The sequence below is a fragment of the Helicoverpa zea genome, unplaced genomic scaffold, assembly GCF_022581195.2.
Source record: "Helicoverpa zea isolate HzStark_Cry1AcR unplaced genomic scaffold, ilHelZeax1.1 pri_000016Farrow_1_scaff_4_deb, whole genome shotgun sequence".
In the NCBI taxonomy this organism is placed as follows: domain Eukaryota; kingdom Metazoa; phylum Arthropoda; class Insecta; order Lepidoptera; family Noctuidae; genus Helicoverpa; species Helicoverpa zea.
Window position 1 is genome coordinate 422,630 of NW_025899711.1, and position 20,256 is coordinate 442,885.

The window sequence follows — 20,256 nt, forward strand, 5'->3', positions numbered from 1 at the left end:
GTATTTTTATTATTAAAGTAATCTTCACTAAATGCCAATATATATGACCTTTGTGACTATTCTAGAAAAAACACTATCCTCAATTATTTTCCGGGAATATAAACACGAATTAAAAATATTTAAAATCATGCAGTGGTTACAACTAGGTAACCACTGCATGTTAGAGTGCATACTGACTTGTTTATTTTGATTATTTTACCGGTAAGATGGATGGTAAGATTTTACACAAATAAAAGAGTATTCGTGTACATTGTGTACTTTTTCTATTTATTAACGTCCGTTCGTTTCAGGGATTAAAAATGTGAGGTAAACAATCATTAATCGAAGTTTTTATAATATAAGTCCCTGTAGTTCATCTATTTTTTTTATTTAATCAAATAAATTAATTGAAATGTTTAATTGTATTTCCTACCATACTACTTACGCTTATTATAAGAAACTAAAATTTCCTGGTACTTAAGCTAATACAATTAAGAGTATTATAATAATTAATATATTCCTACCTAAAAGTAAAAAAAAAACGAAATGACTTGATTAGGTCTGTCCGTATTTATAAAAACAAGAGATACAAAAACTGATATGTGGTGTCAAAGTTCGTTTCTTATTAATGAAAAAGTGTGGATTTCATATTATTTAAGTCAGTACAAGGTCAAGAAACTTAGTGGGTACTGCCCTCTTCAATATAAACTTCATTGTACTTTTTTATCTCGTTTGAATTCTATAAGTATTTAATATTATTTGAATAGTTGAATAAAACATTGATGCAAGTAATTCGTATCTACAAGGTAGTCGTGAGGAAAACCAACATTGGAAAATCTTGGGAAAAAGACAAAGGATAAAACAGAAAACTCTTTTTGTTATTGATCAGAATAATTGTAGAATTATTTCGAAACACTCTAATGCAAGTTAACTTTAACGGCTTTGACTTTCAATTGTCAAAAAATTTGATTATCGTTATACTGGGTGTAATGGTGCAAGTCACCTTAGGTCTTAAAAGTCTTAATCGCAGCAATTAACGTAAGTGTAACAATGATGTTTGTGTTGTCTTTAAAATTGAATGGTGTTTCAGTATTCGGCAGTTAAACGTTCACCGTCGCACCACAAAAACTTTAAACGTCAGTTTAACACTTGTCTAAAATAATGTCAGATTATGACGTTGAAATAAGGTGCATTTTGCAGCCACACTTTTTTTTAGACAAGTGTTCGACACAATGTTTAAGTTTTTGTAGTAACATCATCGGTGTTTTATTTCATTTGGTAAGTGACTCATAAGCTGGATTAAGTACAAACCAGCGACATCGACCCATTCCTTTCTAGCACGGTTCTAATAAATTAATATGAAAGCTGACTTGTTTTATTTATGCAAGATATTACTAGAACAGTCATTTGTCATAGTTCCCCGTGAACATTTTCATTTACAATAATTGACGCGGTAAGTAGTAAGTACAATGCTCCTTTCGTAGAAAACAAATATACATTATATTGGAAGTAAGTAAACAATTGTTTTAAGAAAAATGGACGTTTAATTTGTCGGTGAACAAGTGCCTAAAACGACACTGAGGGATAGGGGGTAGATATTTTTGAGCTTTAAAACCTGCTCATACTCAGATACGCAAACAAACGATCACTTTCCGCAGATTTTGAACCTCATCAGCGTTACTACAATCTCACAAAAGTAGAGCTTATATCAATAAAGAAAAATAGATATCGACTGCAAGCAAGCAATACCTCCTATCTGACATTTTTGTTTCAAAAAACCAAAAAACTTGTATCTACCATAAACTACCTTTAGATTCAAAATAAAAACAAAAAACTTTATTAATCAATACTATGCTTAGAAAAAGAAAACTTGGATTTTCAGTATCTCATTATACCTTCCTCGGAATAAGGATTTTATTAAGTTTTATTGTTCCCCTTTAAAATCCACCCGGAGTCAGATAGGAGGTATTGCTTGCTTGCAGTCGATATCTTACAGCTAGCTTTTGTCAGCGGTTTCACGATAATAAGTAAGTACTCTATAACCTTCCCGGTCAATGACCAACACTGAAAAAATTTCTGTCATTTCAAGAACTTCGTGAGATTAGTTGGTCAAGCAAAAAATCAATCTTCTGCTTTACAATGCTAATAGGTGTTATTGATATTCCAGTAGTTCAATCAAACGTAAGTAGGTATATCTATGTGCGTAGTTGCATAAAATTATATATACATCCTAACTAATATTATAAATGTGAAAGTAACTCTGTCTGTCTGTCTGTCTTTTCTTCACGCCTAAACTACTGAACCGATTTGTGTGAAATTTGGTACAGACATAGTTTGGAACTTGAGAAAGGACATAGGATAGTTTTTATTTAAAAAAATATATTAAAATAAAAAATAAAATTTATTCCGGACATATAGCGCCATCTATTGTTCAAACCAAAAATATGCCGGAAGTCACTATTCCATGCGAACGAAGTCGCGGGCAAAAGCTAGTAATAAATACTTATACTGCAATATATATTTAAATACAACCAATAATAGTAAGGAAGTAATCAAGTTGTGACCACTTGCGAATTGTAACTTTGAATGTTCTGCCAAGGTTAAAAGATGCACTTTATTGCAATGTATATAAAACCTTGTTTATTTATTTTTGACATCCAATGCATACTAATTAACTGGGGGATCTAGATTCTAGAAATATCTTCACTTATACCTACTTATCTTTAGTTTTTTTCTTAGCTTCCTTTTTGTAAATCGGAAAAATAATAAATAACAGTAAAATAAAAAGGTAGGTATCGAACTTTTATAATAAAATACCTAATTAAGTCCCGATTGTTTTGAAGCATGGAAAATATTGGGACTTAGCTATATATTCTTCAAGAACAATGTTACTCATTTAGGTTAACCAACACGGTAATTTTCCTGTAAATATATTCGCTATACAGTTGTCAATGTTTGAAATGGGACAGAGCGGTCAATTTAACAATTAACGCAAAATTATGACTTATCATTATAATTGAGAATTCTGAGTAATAAGGTTTTAGGTACCTATTGTCCAGGTACAAAGGTAAATATGTGATACTATTCATGCTTTTAATATACATTGTATGACGTCTTCCTATTGTAGAGGTATTTACAATTAATCTGACTTCCAGGTATAGCAAAATTCCCCTCGATTGTGTAAGGTCAGGCATATTCATATACCGGCCTATTACTAATCCTATTTATACATTAGGCTTTGCACATTCTGCCGGGGCTGCGGGATGTTCGAAGGAGTTACCGCGGCCCTATTACATAAAGGGCTTAAGAAGGAACATTGTGGGTTTTAGTCTGTAAGAGTATGACAATCCTTCACGCTGCACTCAGAGGAGGAAGGGGTCATTTGATGACTTGTGATCAAATAAAAAAGGTTTGCCCTTTTGTGAAAAGATGTTTAGTGACTTCACAATAGTCAACAAATGTAAATAAAACAGGCTTTAACAAAAGGTTATATTGGCCTCAAACTGTAATTACATAGGTACCTGAGACAAATCTTCAAGTATTAGGGGCAAGTACACAAGTCTAGAAAAAATCGGTGATACTAACAAAATCTATTTCTAACGCATCTAGGCAGACAGCTAATTGACAGGCTATAATTTAAAATTCCTATGCACTTTGATATTATATGTACATATGTTCCACCTATCTGTTTCATGTCAGGATAGATGAGATAAAAAGAGACTTGAACGGGATTGAGAATTTGTTTGAAAAAGATTAAGAAGCTTTTTGGAATATCAGCCAGCGTTTTTTTTGAGCCGGGCAAGTTCGAGTCAGACGCGAGCCCCAATAATGTTATACTTACGTTAATACACAATAGGGTCCTGAACGTTAGAGGAGGCTGAGGAGGTTTTTCTTTGCCATTTCAAGCCATTATTTCCATTATTCAATTTATTTTATAATTCACCAATGTCCTTATAAATCAACATATTTGTGTTAAATAATCATACGTAGCGATTTCATACAGCAGAGCAGCCAAGGGCGGATCCACCGTTGTGGGCACGATGGGCATGCCCACAACCTTAAAAGACTTGTGACCTCACACTTTTACGGTCTTTTGAAATCGATAGGCTGATCATAACACAAGGGAACGAAATAATACTTTTTTTTGTTGCATTTAATTTTATTTATAACCGTTGTTTACTAATTCGAGGTCACCATATTTTTTTCCCCAGTAAGGGGTTTCCTCCTGCTTTTAATAGCTCTGTTGTAATGCCATCCTCGCCAGGGGCTTTTCCATTTTTGAGCTGTCTCAGAGCGATCTCGATTTCGCCACTGCTGACTTCTGGCAGGTCTTCGGTGAAATGGCGTGTTAATGTGGCTCTAGAATCCTCATTTTCGGGATCAGGTCGAGGCTATGCTCGGCATTTCTCTGAGGGATCGCATCAGAAATGAGGTAATCCGTCAGAGAACCAAGGTCATCGACATAGCCCACCGAATCAGCAAGCTGAAGTGGCAGTGGGCTGGCCATATTAGCCGAAGAACCGATAACCGTTGAGGTAAACGAGGTCTAGAGTGGAGACCACGCCTCGGCAAACGTAGTGTAGGACGTCCTCAGGCACGGTGGAGTGATGACTTGCGCAAGACGGCTGGCAGGAGCTGGATGCGAGAAGCCGAAAATCGATCTCAGTGGCGTGCACTTGGAGAGGCCTATGTCCAGCAGTGGACTGCGATAGGCTGATGATGATATTTTTTTTCTAACAGCTTTAGTTTTTGAGGTTCTTTTGTGTCCCAAAACTCAAAAAATTCGCGGCTTCTTCACTTTGCGGTAATTTGAGTCCAAAACGTTCGATTAGTTTAAGTTAAAATTTAGAAGTAGAAAGGGATAGCACCCAAATAACGCCCTCTTTCAGCACTTTCTGGTTAAGAAGAAGCAGTGAAGAACAAACTTCTCAGCAACACAGCTATCTATTACCGTAAAATTATTATTATTTACAATAGGCACATTTTTTACAATTTTTTAGTTGTTTTGGTACTGTTTTGTTCCAAAGTTTTTCCCACAGAAGTTACTTTTTTTTACTTCTTTGGGTGATTTCGTGTCCCAAAACTCCAAAATTTTGCGCTTGCTGCGCTCACAGCTTCTTAATTTCACAGTACTTTTTTTATAATTTCTTTAGGTAATTTGTGGCACAGAACTCAAAAATTTCGCGCTCGCTCCGCTCGCGCAACTTTATATGCTTCTATTATACGTCTTCACTTTTGATTTTAAAACTTGGTACCTACAACAAAATCTAAAAATTTTCCGGCTTGCTACGCTCGCGCAAAAAAAATACTACTCACAATCTTTCCATTCCATACATAGGGGTGCTTTAGCAATGATTGCTCCCGGTACATAAGCTAGAGACGGAACTGATAGTGAGCATAATATGCGTTTAGATATATTCCTAAAAAAAAACTACTCACAATCTTTCCATTCCATACATAGGGGTGCTTTAGCAATGATTGCTCCCGGTACATAAGCTAGAGACGGAACTGATAGTGAGCATAATATGCGTTTAGATATATTCCTAAAAAAAAAACTACTCACAATCTTTCCATTACATAGGGGTGCTTTAGCAATGATTGCTCCCGGTACATAAGCTAGAGACGGAACTGATAGTGAGCATAATATGCGTTTAGATATATTCCTAAAAAAAAAAACTACTCACAATCTTTCCATTACATAGGGGTGCTTTAGCAATGATTGCTCCCGGTATATTTTTTTAAATCGGTCCGACTTCCTCCTAAGTTTATTTTAATTCCTAATGCCAAAATCCTGATGCTCAGAAAAAAGGAAATAGTTTAATTCAAAAGTTCATAAACGACTTGCATGATTGTTACTGAGCATGTTCATGCTCCGATTTGTACTTAGCCGATTTTCTAGTAGCTGTGACCACAACCTTTTTTGAGGGCTGGATCCGCGCTTGAGAGCAGCATAATTGGTAGTCAGAGAACATACTAAGTACGTTACCCTCCCTACTAAGAATACACAGATGTGCTCTCTATAATCTGGATGTTCATCAATATCGTGGAAATCAGCTGCTACATTACCGGTTTGATTATAGCCGCCGAGCTACAGGTAATCGAAGATACTCAATTAACCGGAGCAGTTGCAGTCTATCGCGATGAACTTATAGGTAGATAAAACTAGCTAGACATCGGGAAAACCCGATTTGAGCTGATAATAAGCATGCCTTGTAATTCCCCAACCATGCAACTATCCAGATGACTTATCTGGTTAATGACTTCGTCTATATTTATACTTTGATTATTTATTTACATGTAATTTCCATTTTTAAACATTTAAAAAAACCTGACAAATAGGGGCCAAAGATATCGGAAACAGAGTTTATATAAGCCGAATTATGAACTACTACTGCCTCTTAAAGCAATCACTTCACGTACCACCTAATCAGAGACTCTTGTGTATTAGATCACTTTATCACACATGTCAATATGTATAATTTTAGGTATTTTTTTTTTGTAATCTCAAAATCCACAGAATCACTTTTAAAATCATGTACTAACTTACAGCTAACTATGTTATGTATGAATATGGCTATCTTTCATCTGGATATTTCCCTCCGGACGCGGGTGAAACCGAGGGCATCATCTAATACATTATATGAAAAGTATGTCTGTCTGAGCTTTATTGCAGAGTTAAATCCGTTCTGAAATTAATTTATTCCTAACACGTTTATAAGACGTGTCAGAAAAGTTATGAATGGCAGACCTTTATTATTGGCTTCTTGAAAAGTTATGGGAAATGAATCAATCGAACGCGCACACTGTTCAGATAAAAAATCTTTTGAAAACAAAACTGTAAAAATAAAACTGTTCTATCAATGCCATCACACTGGCATTATAGTGACGAATGTTTGTGAGTGTGTTTGTGTGTGTGTTTGTTAGGTACTTCTTAACGCACTTACGGCCCAACAGATTATAATGAAACTTAGCAGTAATGTAGCTAAATAAATATGCCAAATAAACACATAGATATGCTACGTTTTATCTCTATCCAGAAACTTTTATCCCTTAGGTTACGAGTAAACCACGGGCGAAATCTATGTAGTTGTTGTATATGATTATGTCAGTACATAGGCACATATAATTTTCGCACGAGTGCGCGAGCAATTTAATAGGTTGTGAATTCTCAACTCATCTGGTGGAATTTAATGATGACAATGAGCACATAACTATAATATACTAGCTTCCGCCAGCGGCTTCGCCCGCGTGGTCTGTTGATAAAAAGTAGCCTATGTGTTAATCCAGGGCACGGGGAGTCAAGTTTTCAAGTAACCAATGCAAACGTCGGGCAAAAGAAGCGAAACAGAAACAACGATAAACGCTAGACAGAGATATCAATACTGGTGTTTTGCTTGATCAGATAAAAACATTTCTACCCTATGAGTAGCATTTCTTTAGTTATAAACACACTAAAAATTTAATTTTGAAATTATGGTGATTAATTTAAAATAAATCAGTATTTATTTTAAGAATTAACTTCATGTCCTCAGTTTATCTGTGACTTATTATCTTCTTGTTACTACATTTTATAATTTTCATAGAAACTTTTAATAGTTTTAGTCTGGCAACAACGCGTAAAAATAAAAACAAATATGGTGGTTCATCGGACGAGAGACCCTGTAATTTGTTTCGTTTATTTTAATTCTAACTTCCTGAGGATTTTCAGGAGATAGAGACTCATTACTTCTTTTTGTAATTATTACGTGCTGCGGTGTTTTTGTTTTTTTTTTTGTGCTTGATTGACACTTACGAGATAGAGACTCATTTCGTAGTATCATTTTGATTTTGTGTTTGTGCCTGGACAGTTTACGAGATATGGACTCATTTTCTAGTTTTATTTGGATTTTGTTTATTATTTGTGCCTGGTCAATTTTACGAGATATAGATTCATTTCCTCTGTTTTGTGTGCCTACTTGTGCATCATTTTGTTAAAATGTCACGTCATACACGCTATGAACTTAGAAGAGAGTGTGCCAAGTGTAACATCACTGCAATAGAAGATAGAAACCCGAGTTTTCACAAAAAATCGACACTGTATTTTAAAAAATAGACAGTTCATCGAAGACGCTCCGAAAAAAGTTGTAAAACGAAAAATAAATATTCTAAAAACGCTTAAAATTTTGTTTCATTTAAATACTTTTCCGTAAACATGAATGTATCATGCAAACAAAGCGAAATTCAGGTAATGGTCAACAAATACCGAAGTTTCTCTTTGTTTTCATATGTCAGAAAATTACAAAAAAATACAATAAAAAACAAAAAATTACATCAGTTTCAAAATTTGGCGCTAAAAGTAGTTTCACGGATCAAATACTGGGGCGCTAGTGTCAATAGCTGTTGGCATTTTTTTTGTATGAAGTTGCCGTTCTTCCCGTCAGGGTATATGTGTTCTGTGATCCAGGGTATCACCTATCTACATACCGAATTTCAATCAAATCGGTCCAGCCGTTTTTGCGTGATTGAATAACAAACATACATCCATACATTCTCACAAACTTTCACATTTATAATATACTAGCTGCCGCCAGCGGCTTCGCCCGCATGGTGTGTTGATAAAAAGTAGCCTATGTGTTAATCCAGGGTATCACCTATCTACATACTAAATTTCAATCAAATCCGTCCAGCCGTTTTTGCGTGATTGAATAACAAACATACATCCATACATTCTCACAAACTTTCACATTTATAATATAAGTAGGAAGTAAGATTTATCTGGCTGTAATGTGTTTTTCTTTGCCTCGTATTTCACGGTTAGTTGAACAGAAAAACAAGAGGAATGATGAACACAACGCAAGGGCAAATATGTAATATGCTGATTAAGTTTTGGTTAACACATATCTAGCTTGAGAACGACTTTTAGTTTAGATTTCTGTAAATACCTCAAAGTATTCTTATACAATATACAAGCTGTTGATTTGCATCCTTACCATATTCAAGGACGTAATTATACTAATGATTCTCGACCCAAATCAGCAAAAATTTTGGTACGTAATTTTTTTTTTTTTTTTTCAGAATTCCGTCAATATCATCTAGCCGTATTTAAACTTGGCGTGTGTGTTACTGGCCTTAAAACCGTGCTGCGCCCTCACACAAACGCAAACATAAAGCATACGCAACGATCATTCATAATTATTATCATTCATAATTTTCATTCATAAAATTGGATTACTTCTGAAATACTACGACATAACAATGACAAAAAAAGCAGTGCATATTAGCTATTTCCGGTCAACTGTAATTCCAATCGATTATTTACGTATTTTATGACCTCCTCTTGAAGTATGGCACAAATGCAAATCAACACCTTGTATGTATATTGTAATCACTCGTATCTACGATACAGGATTTTATTGTGAATCAAAAATAGATCTCATCATCGTATGGCCAACCTTTTCCCAACTATGTTGGGATCGGCTTCGAATCTAACCGGATGCAGCTGAGTACCAGTGCTTTACAAGGAACGACTGCTTATCTGACCACCTCAACCCAGTTATTCGGGCAACCCAATACCCTTGGTAAGACTGGTTGTGATACTTTCTGGCTTCTGACTATCCACTGCCAAAGATGTTCATGATACACGTTCCCGCGATACAGGATTTTATTGTGGATCAAAAAGATATCTCGTATAATACTCAACACTAGCCTTTTTATCACAAGTGAGCAATAAGTACATTATTCATTTATTTTTTATTCGTGATAAAATCAATTGCTTGTAAGCAAAAAGAGAGTAACAACTCGTTTTAATGTGACTTCTTGCTCATAAATTAATCATAGGCGCTATAAAATTGACTTCGGCGAAAAACAGAACAAAATCTGCGAATTCGACTTTTCAACCTACTGAATTTTTAGGGTTTCGTATCCAAATGCCCGGGCAAATAACGGGAAACCCTATTTCTAAGACTTTGCTGGCTATCTGTCCATTCGTCTGTCTGCATAAGGCTTTATTTACCTATCTTATACATAAGATACCATGATTCCAAGTCAGTTGATGTGTTCACAGATATTGTATTTCTGTTGTCTGTTGCCGCTATGTCAATGAATACTGAAAATAATAAATATTTTAGGATATAATAAATATTTTAGGGAGTACGGAACACGCAACACGCAACACGCAAATGGCTATTTCTTTGTTAGAAATTAAAAATAAAACGAACATTCCAAAAATATTGTTACCCTAGTTTAAATTACGAGTAATTACTAAAATGCGAATGTATAAAAAAGAGCGTCTACCTACGTGCCCTTAGCTAAAGTTCTATGGTGAGTAACGTAATTGAGTGAAACACGTAACTGCGGGGTAGTGAATCCCCTGTCACATAAACTCACAACCTAACTCACACCTAATTCTTATAGATAAGTAAGTACATTATGTCATAGTACAGCATAGTCAACTGCACTAAAAACGGTCAGGCCATACGTCTACTAAATAATAGATTTTATCCCAGTTTTCCTTAAATATATGGTTACCTATTAAACTCACTGTTTACATAATTTTAGTGCACGTAATACTGAACTTGGGTCTGTGGGCGGTGAGTTCGGGTGCCTCATCATCGTCCCTCTGTCTGCTTAGACGACAGACCCGTGTCGACGGCGCGCGTTGTTCCACGCGCTCCTCAAAGAGATGTCAGCAAACCCAGCGGGGCCCAGCAGGGCCAAGGCCTGCCGGGGCTGCGGGTTGTTCGAAAGAGATACCGCGGCCCTGGTACATAAAAGGCCTATGACGGAACACGACGGTTCTTAGTCAGTAAGAGTCTGACACTCCCTCACCGCTGCTAACCCACAGCGTGAGGGGTCATTTGATGATTTTTGACGTCCGTCGTTAACAAAAAAAAAAAAAAAACTGAACTACACATTTTTAAAACTTTACTTAAACCGTCTGAAACATTGTAAAGTGAATAAATGGAATAGGCATGATGACAAATTTTTAAATTCCTTTGTATGATGTAGGTATACGTCTATTTTATATGAAAAATTATTAATTTTAAGAAAATGCGAAGATTTTTTATCAAATAATTGCATTTTTCTCTGTCCACTTTGAATCCGGCGCGAAAACGCTTGTCAGTGTCATGTCGTCACTTGTGACGTCACGACTGAAATTACAAGACGCAAGTAAACAACGCTCGTGCAATAATTAAGTTTTTTGTGTTATTAAATATGAATTCGAAAGGGCATAGGTGTTGTGGGGTCACTGGGGGACCAAGTAAGAACACATCCAAAACAACTCCTGATAAGTTATTTGTGTACGTTCCTCACAATAAAAAAATACGAAACAAGTGGCTTAAACTTGCAAGGCGAGATTCAAAAGCAATACCTATTGCCCAGGGTACAACTTTATTTTTGTGAAGATCACTTTGATGTAAGTTATTACGTAGTTCTCTAGATTCTAGCATAGTTTATAATGTAAATAACTATTTCGAGGTTAGGTTTCATCTCTCATTGTTTTTTAATTAAACTAGTATACTTACATGGAAGTTTTAACATTTCTAAATTTTGCTGAACAAAAATCTTTATTTGATGCCAAAAACTTTCTCAGCATTATGATATCAATTCTAGGCAAATTAGCGCTGTTTGCCTTGATAAATCCGGGCTCCATAACTCGTGTTATAAACAATTAATTAATTAAAAACAAAGATCGCAGTGGAAGTTCACAATAACGAAATGTGACGTTCGCGCGCTTTCGCGCGAGTTGTTTTGAGAAATGACGTCACGAGCTCTGATTGGTGTTCAAGATATCATGGCGGATTGCCTTATTTCGTAATTTTATTTTATAAAAATACATATTAATCACATTATTAATAAAGAAAACAATGCGCGTTTTATATTCCAAGCTTCAAGTTTAATTTAATAAATATATTATTTTAATGATTTTTGATTACTGTCATCATGCCTATTGTCACGAAGTATGTATTTATATTATTTGTTTTGAACCTAGACGCGCAAGTACATATTCCCTGTTACCCAGACCTAGTAGAAACGAGGAAACCGACCCAATTGTTGTTTTGCTGACAATACCTACATAATGAAAAATTCAGGTTAAGGGCACTTTTTCAGACAGAATCACATTTATGATGTTATTTTTAAACATATTCGTAGGCGAAGATGAAGACTGAACTGTTTTTTACTCTTGCCAAGACAATAAATTAAATACAAAATTAAACGCTTCTTGTGTATTTATAAGTAGTTTATTTGAATCGTTTTTTTTTTATCTTTAAAATGTTATCTGAGTACTTAAATTCAAGCGCCTTTTAGTGTAATTTAGTTTGCAAAGACAGATTTATGTATCGAAAGCTTGTAGATCGATTGCACGTACGACTTTCGTATAGTAGGTACACATTCCGTGGGAAGCGGTTAATGAAACGGTGTATGTTTCGCTCATTGAAATAGATAATGTTACCACAATAAACTACAAGTGTACATGACTATCTGTGTTATTATAAACGGGTACTCGCTACAAAATGGGACCATATAGAATACCCGCACAATGCAAACTTTTACTTGGTCGATAGTTTGTATGGTATCGCAAATCAGTATGAAGATGCATGGTATTAAGTTGTAACAGACCGACTGAAAACCTTGATACTTAGGAATCAAAATTTATTTAAAAACAAAATCCAATCATTGGGTTAACCTTCGGCCGACTGTTTAGTCTGCAATGGGCTTAGGTAAAAGGTATTCTACGGGCTTTCTCAAATATAAATTCTCTGCGTCGGTCATAATGCAACAAATATTAATACGGTATACCACGTTGAAAGCACCGGTTCTCGTCCGATCACCGAAGTTAAGCAACATCGGGCGCGGTTAGTACTTGGATGGGTGACCGCCTGGGAATACCGCGTGACGTTGACTTTTTTTGCGGGTTGTTCGAAAGAGATACCGCGGCCCTGGCACATGAAAGGCCCACGTCGGAACACGACGGTTTTTAGTCAGTAAGAGTCTGACACTCCCTCACCGCTGCTAAACCACAGTGGAAAGGGTCATTTGATGATTTTTGACGTCGTTAAAAAAAAGCACCTACCTAGGTACATACATATTCATGTCGTAAAATTTATACGACTTTATAATTAAAATGTTAATTTTAAGCACATCACACCTGCAGGCGTAGACACCTATTTATTTGATGATCCATTCAACTCCTTCGAGACCTCTAAAGTCTCTTATTTATGTTCCATCAAATGATAGTGTGTAGGTCGTAATGTGTGGAGGGCAAGGGGATAGTTCTGTGAAAATGTATAGCAAGAGCTAGCTACCAGACCGAAAAACTTTTTTTAAAGACCGAAAAGTCATGTACAGCCATACTACAATAGGTCTTTTTTAATGTTAATACTGTAATATTTGACTGAAGGCTACATCCTTAAATTAAACTTTTTTTTTTTCATTTTCTCCTTTTTATAAAGATCATATCAATGGAAACTACTATTTCCTTAAAAGCAATAGTTAATCTTGTACCTACAGGTGAAAAGATGTTACACAACCTACATATCTACCTACCTATGTGGGAACTTTTATGTCGAGTTGCTAACTCTTGATTCGAGGTAAAAATATTTATGAACCAGAAAATTAAGGTACCTAGGTACCTACTTGTAGTGACGCAGTAATTTCATTGAAATTAGATGACGCTGCTTACATGATATTTAAATGTCAAACAACAAATTAAAGAAAACTGGGAGTGTTTTATTATTCGACGAATTTGCGTGCGAAAATTCATTAACAGTAGGTACCTACTTACCTATATTTTTTGAGACAGACGTTTTAGATTTTTTAGTTGTATATTCCTTTTATGGACGACAGACAGAAAGTCTGACAGTGCCTGCTTATTGATGATGTCTAAGGGCATCTTTTTCCCCATCGGGTCCTAGTAGGGCCAAGGCCTGTCGGGGCTGCGGGTTGTTCGAAAGAGTTACCGCGGCCCTGGTACATAAAAGGTCTACGAAGGAACACGACGGTTTTTAGTCAGTAAGAGTCTGACACTCCCTCACCGCTGCTAACCCACAACGGGAGGGGTCATTTGATGATTTTTGACGTCGTTAAAAAAAGGGCATCTTTTTGGAACAGCATTTCAAAATACGAATGCCATTTTACACGCTAGTAAAAATCTTAACATATAAGTAGGTATGACATTTCAAATCGATAAACTCACAAGTGGCCACACACTGGCACAACAACCCTATTCTGAATCGCAGACTTTAATTAAATTAATTAAGATAATGGTGACATAAATATAACCGGCGATTTGTCTTTTTTTCGCAGTGGACAATTATGATATTGCTATAGTTTGTAAAAGCATTTAAGCAATTAATGCAAGTGTTTAAAAATTTTAATACAAAGGTACCCCACGCTTTAAACAAATGGAAGTCATAAGATCACCCCTCAAGCCATGGGTGCAGCGTGAGGGAGTTTAAGACTCATAGTGACCCACCATGTTCCTTCTGAAGCCCTTTCTGAACCAGGGCTGTAACTCTTTCGAACAATCCTACAGACCACGCTCTTTCCTTACCTCTAGTTTTTTTAGTTCTTTTTTTAGCATAAATGCAAGAAAAGTAAGATGTTATCAGGCTTTTCAAGAGTAGGTAGATATGAAAAAGCATTCTAGCATTGAATCAAACATCTCATTTGGTTTCGTTATTATTCTAAAACTAGCCGTTTTTCCGCGGTTTTACCCGCGTCCCATGGTAACTACTGCCCGTACCGGGACAAATTATAGCCTATGTTACTCGTGGATAATGTAGCTTTCGAATGGGGAAAGAATTTTAAAAAACGGCCCAGTAGTTTTTGAGCCTATTCATTACAACCAAACAAACAAACAAACAAAGTTTTCCTCTTTATAATATTAGTATAGAAAACTAATCGTATCCGCCCAATCTGTCACAACACAGTGAGAAGACCTATGGAGCTGGTTCTAATAACCAAATTAGGAGTCTGAATGTCTTGGCATTTGAGGAATTCAGCTCAATAAAATTATGGTACATTTTATGAGCAATTAGAAGCATAGGTTACTCTTATGGAGTTGTTTTACCATAATAAGACTTGAAAGGATTAAAAACAATATTTTATTACTTGGCGGAACAGAACCGTTTAGCAATATAAATCATGATTGTGTCCTAAGTAAATAGCTTGAAGCAATATCTATTATAGGTATGTAGAAAAACAAAACTTAATTACAGGCGAATATACCTACTCTAAAAAGTACAATACTTTTCAACTATTTATGTAGCAATATTGTAAAAGTTGAACCGAGAACAAGTGCTGCCATCTACATGTTAAGTTCGTAAACTCAAACCAAAAAGCTACACTAATGAAGCGTCCTGCGGGAAAACTGTCAGGGCAATTTTCCTTTAGCTTTCAATCTCGTAAGTTCCAACTTCACCGTATAGATGGCGCTGTTTGCTATATATCAATCGGCAGAAGCAAGAAATACATTCCAAGCTTTTGAAAAAATGTGCTAATTTATTTCATTTATGGACAATTAAAACGTTAGCTTTTAGTGTGTATGTTTGGTTCTAACCTTGACACCGAAAAACAGTAGGTATTCGTGGAATAGACTCGTAACCTAGTTCCTAATGGGAAGTGATTGATAAATCTTCGCAAACGATGTTAATCTTTTAGCATGTGTGTTTTTAAAGTAGTGACTAGTAATAATTGTGATGCGTGTTGAAATAAAAGATTATTATTTACTTCCCATCTACTAATATTTTTGCATAAAGCTGTCAATAACATCGTAAAAACTTACTTTTCAGGAAGCAATTTAGATAGACATCAGTTTATTTCATCTTGTTTTGAAACAGTGTGATTTGGTTTTTCAGTTTGTTTAACTACTTGTTGACTGAATATCATAATCCACTTAGCCGTTTTCCAACTATGTTCGGGTCGGCTTTCAATATCTATATCGGTTGCAACTTTCAACTGAATAACATTGTTTTACATGACATGTAGCGACTTGAAGTGAATATAGGTACCCACCTAGGGCTGCCATCCGTCCGGGTTTCCCCGGATTTGTCCTCGTTTGGAGGCCGTCCGGGGGCCGTCCGGGCGGGGTTTCAAGAAGTGTCCGGGGAAAACCCGGACACTTTTCATGTAAGGAAGCACCTCATTGAATTTAAGTATATGTTAATAGTAAAGGGATTACAAATTAGGTTCGGGGGAAAAATGCGATTTACGCCAAATGTCCGGGTTTTTTAAATGTTTGTCCGGGTTTGGCGAAATTCGAGATGGCAGCCCTATACCTACCTAACTGAGTATGTTAAAAATAATATTTTGATTATGTGGTAAATAACACAGTCACCACTAAAGGAAGTTCCTATGATGTTATCTATTTAAAGAATGACCACGAGGTATGTTACCATGGTATAGTTGCTTTGTGTAAGTTCTTTATAATTGATGCAAGTGTACATATAATTATGTATATCATGTGTATATAATGTCTTTCGATCGTAGTAGGTAAATATGATCCTTTCTTCGTAACTTTCTTTATGGACAATTTTGTTTCAGGAGCTTTTTCACTATTTTTATCTAAGTAGGTACTTGCTTATTGATTAGTCCAGCTTGTGGTAACATTTTTCATCATCATTTTTTTTAATCATTACCTACAGATATGAAAGTACATTTATTCTAATTCACTATAACAACTCTAAAAACAACAATCTCTTTCATGAACTTATAAAAATATTGTCGCCAAAAATCATTCAAACCTATTGTCACAAGTTATTTATAAAGTTAATAAGAATTCCTAGCAGACACGTAAATCGCGTTATTCTCAGAAAATAAATGATTGTTCGCACGATTTTAACCGCCACTGGTTTAACCAGATTTGTTCAAAAGCTATGTAGGTACATATTGATAAAGAAACACCATGATCAGCCTTTTTGTTGTCCCACTACATGCACAGGCATCTTCTCATATAGAGAAGGAATTAGCATTCGTTAATCACCTACTCTCAAGGTAAATTTGCGATTTCCGACGTTTTAAATATTTCTTATTTTCACAAATTCTATTAGTAAAACAATCCCGTGCCTTTTCCTTAACCCAACCTTGTAATATTTGCACAGAATCGCAAGAAGATATTAATTTGAGTTCAGGGTTAAATGAAGCAAGATTGAATCACGCAACAAAATTCTCTGACCACGACAACTATCCCTTTTCCTTAAAACAAAAATAAAAGTATTTAAATTTTAATTATTAATTAAATTTTGACAAAACTTGGGTAAGTATAAATTATAATGTTTTATAATAAAAAACAAGAAATGTTTTATAAGAACCCTTTTTTAAAAGTGTTAAAAGCAACACGATAAGAAGACGACAGGAACACAACACGAGAGGAAGAGGTTACCTAGGTAAAAAGACATTATGGACTCCACATAGATTCGCCAACTGCCCACCTATGTTTCCAGCAAAAGGATACGTAATTCTAGAATCCGGGTTATAGGCATTACCTTATATAAAAAATTATACGTAACTTCCTTATCGAACATCACCTTCAAAATGGTGGACAGTGGGTCAGAATCATTATTGCATAAGTAGGTATAATTTGATTCAAGCATCAACTTCTTAAGACCTAAAAAATTAAGTGAACGTTCTTAACACAACAATGATAATAACATAGCAAGGCAAAATAATCTGCAGAGTGGGTTGCAAAACATGTATTTCTTTGCTGTTTAGAGTCGGAAATGATTCGAGTAACTACGAAGATAAAGTGCAATGAACTGTGTTGAACTTTTTATTACGAGCTCACGACCTTGACTGTATACACTTGAGACTTGACGGCATATAATTAGGAGTATAGACTGATAGACGTCTTGCCACTTATCAAGGAAGTATATTGACTTTAATACTAAAATTGTATAAAGTTAAGTACTTCTATTTTTTGCACTTCTATCTCATCGTCAGCCTTTATCGTCGCATTACCTGTGCCCAACACAGGAGACCTGGCTCATATAGAGATGGATTGATTGAGGAAGATTATTTTCACTTCAACTTTTATCTACACGCTTAAAAATTGGCATTATACGCATAAACTTCCGGATTTGAAAGTCATGCTCAATCATTAAATTTTTTAAAGTATGAAAATATTCGTACTGCATATTGTTGTAAAAGTATTCCAGCCTATCCATAATTTGTTTTATTTATAAAAAGTTCAGGGATTTGAAATTCCAATTTTTTTGCCACACACTTTGTCACTACTTCCTTGACTTATATCAGCTAGACTTCAAGTTTATTTATACATACACAACTATAGATTTTACTATTCGCTGATATACAAATGAGTCACAAGGATACAAATTCTGATATCATTCTCTTGGTATGTTTATTCATAAAATATAACTGACTTAAACTGAGTCAGGTATGCAGACCTAACAGTATCTATCCAAGTATTTTAGTCAAAATTTTAGCAATATTCTTAACTTTTACTTGAGTTACTTTTAAATCATGGAAAAATACACCAAATAGTTGGTTACAAGAATATGGTTTATTTTTCCTTTATTTGTTAGTTTGTCCCATTATTTAGTCTTGTAATCTTCGTACTTTTTGTCTGGATGGGCTGAAATGTACAGGATGCTAACTTTATTTTTAAATTGCTGCTTTAAGCAAACTGATGAAGATGAATTGTGTTATAAAAAATGCCTTACTATTCAAACAATGCCTTGTTTTTGCAATCGTACATAACAATCAATACATTAGCATATTGTAAAAAACGCGGTTGCTGAACGCATAAAGATTTTTAATGACGGTCTCCTACTCAAAATATTTTTGGCAAGATACATAGTACCTGCTTAATAGTGCTTAATTTATAGTTTAAAATAAAAACTAAAAATCTTTATTATGATGAAGCGTTATCCTTATCAATAATAGTATTTGTTTATAGAATATTTAATATTCATACGCTATTTAGGTTTAACATTTGTACGTAGAGCAGAGCAGGGAAGTGACTAACGCTCATTGACACTACATGAGAAGAGACCAGGGGCCCGATTCTCCTAATTTTACTTAAGCGACATACGATTCACGTTCGACTCGAATCGACTGAGATCCAATCCCGACTCGATTACGATTGAAGCGTACCTATATGGCATTCCGCTATTTTTTCTTTGAAATAAACGTTTTTATTCTCTCCTGTCATTCAATAATGAATCATTTTGTCTACAAATGATTTACGATTTGCAAAATGATTGTACAGCAAACTACCGTATAGACCAAAATCACCAAAATAGCAGACCAATCGCACACCAATCAAATGTCAATCGAATACGATTGGTCTTTTATTAGTAGCAGAATGCCCGATATGCTTAAAACTGCTATTGCAATCATATTGCGATTCGATTTCTATTCGATTTTGACATTATTAACTTAGGAGAATCGGGCCCCTGCCCTGCACAGGGGCAGTAAAAAGGCTGATGATGAAGTTTTTGCTAAATAAATCGTGTCAGCTTGGACTTATCGAACACAATAAGGCCCAAATTCTACGACGAGATAGGTAAGTCAGTTAACTTAAAACAGAGATGTTTCCTACAAATTTTCACAACAACTTTCAAAGTAACCAGATTTTTTGAAGAAAAACGGTCGGTGAAAATTTTTAAAGTGTTATCTCAATAACTTTCTAAGCATATCTTAGACACCAATGGTATAAAGGTGAAGGAAAACATCCAGAGGAAACCTGGATTTAACTGGATTACAAAAGTCTGCAATCACCAACGCGCATTGAGCAAGCGTGGTGATTATTGCTCAATCCTTCTCCGTGTGAGGAGGCCTGTGCCCAGCAGTGGGACGATAAAAAAAGGCTGTAACTGTTATCTTAATTGGTAAATGAATAACTCTAATTACTATAAGTGTTTTTTATAAAAATAATATCTATTGTTATAAAATTAGTTAGACTGTCTGTTCCACCCACGACATCCTACTGACATCCTGTTATTGACATTGTGATAACTTCGTTCCTATCCTTGACTTAAATAAGTACTTTATGCATTGCCATTTATAAAACTGCTTCTGTTAGTAGTATTTTTTTCCGAGAAAATAAGTATTTTATCCTTTTATTTTTAGACGAGCAAAGTATAATTTCAATATATGTAGGATAAATTTGCAAAAACTTAAAAAAATAACGTTATTACGATACATATAGGACAAAACATTCTTAATTATCATACGACCATACACAATAATAATACTTTCAAAGTTTGATGTCATAGTAACACGGTATTTGACCTGTTAAAAGGTCATAAGGGAATATCATTGAAATATTTATGCAAC

At 35.1% G+C, this 20,256-nt stretch overlaps 1 protein-coding gene and 1 pseudogene across 3 annotated transcripts in view; one reads left to right on the plus strand and one right to left on the minus strand.

Moving 5' to 3' along the window:
* The window catches only part of LOC124645528 (G-protein coupled receptor Mth2-like), a 69,350-nt gene that overhangs the window by 37,155 nt on the left and 11,939 nt on the right, over positions 1-20,256 (minus strand). The gene's annotated exons all lie outside the window — the stretch shown is intronic.
* LOC124645546 lies at positions 12,746-12,863 on the plus strand (annotated as a pseudogene).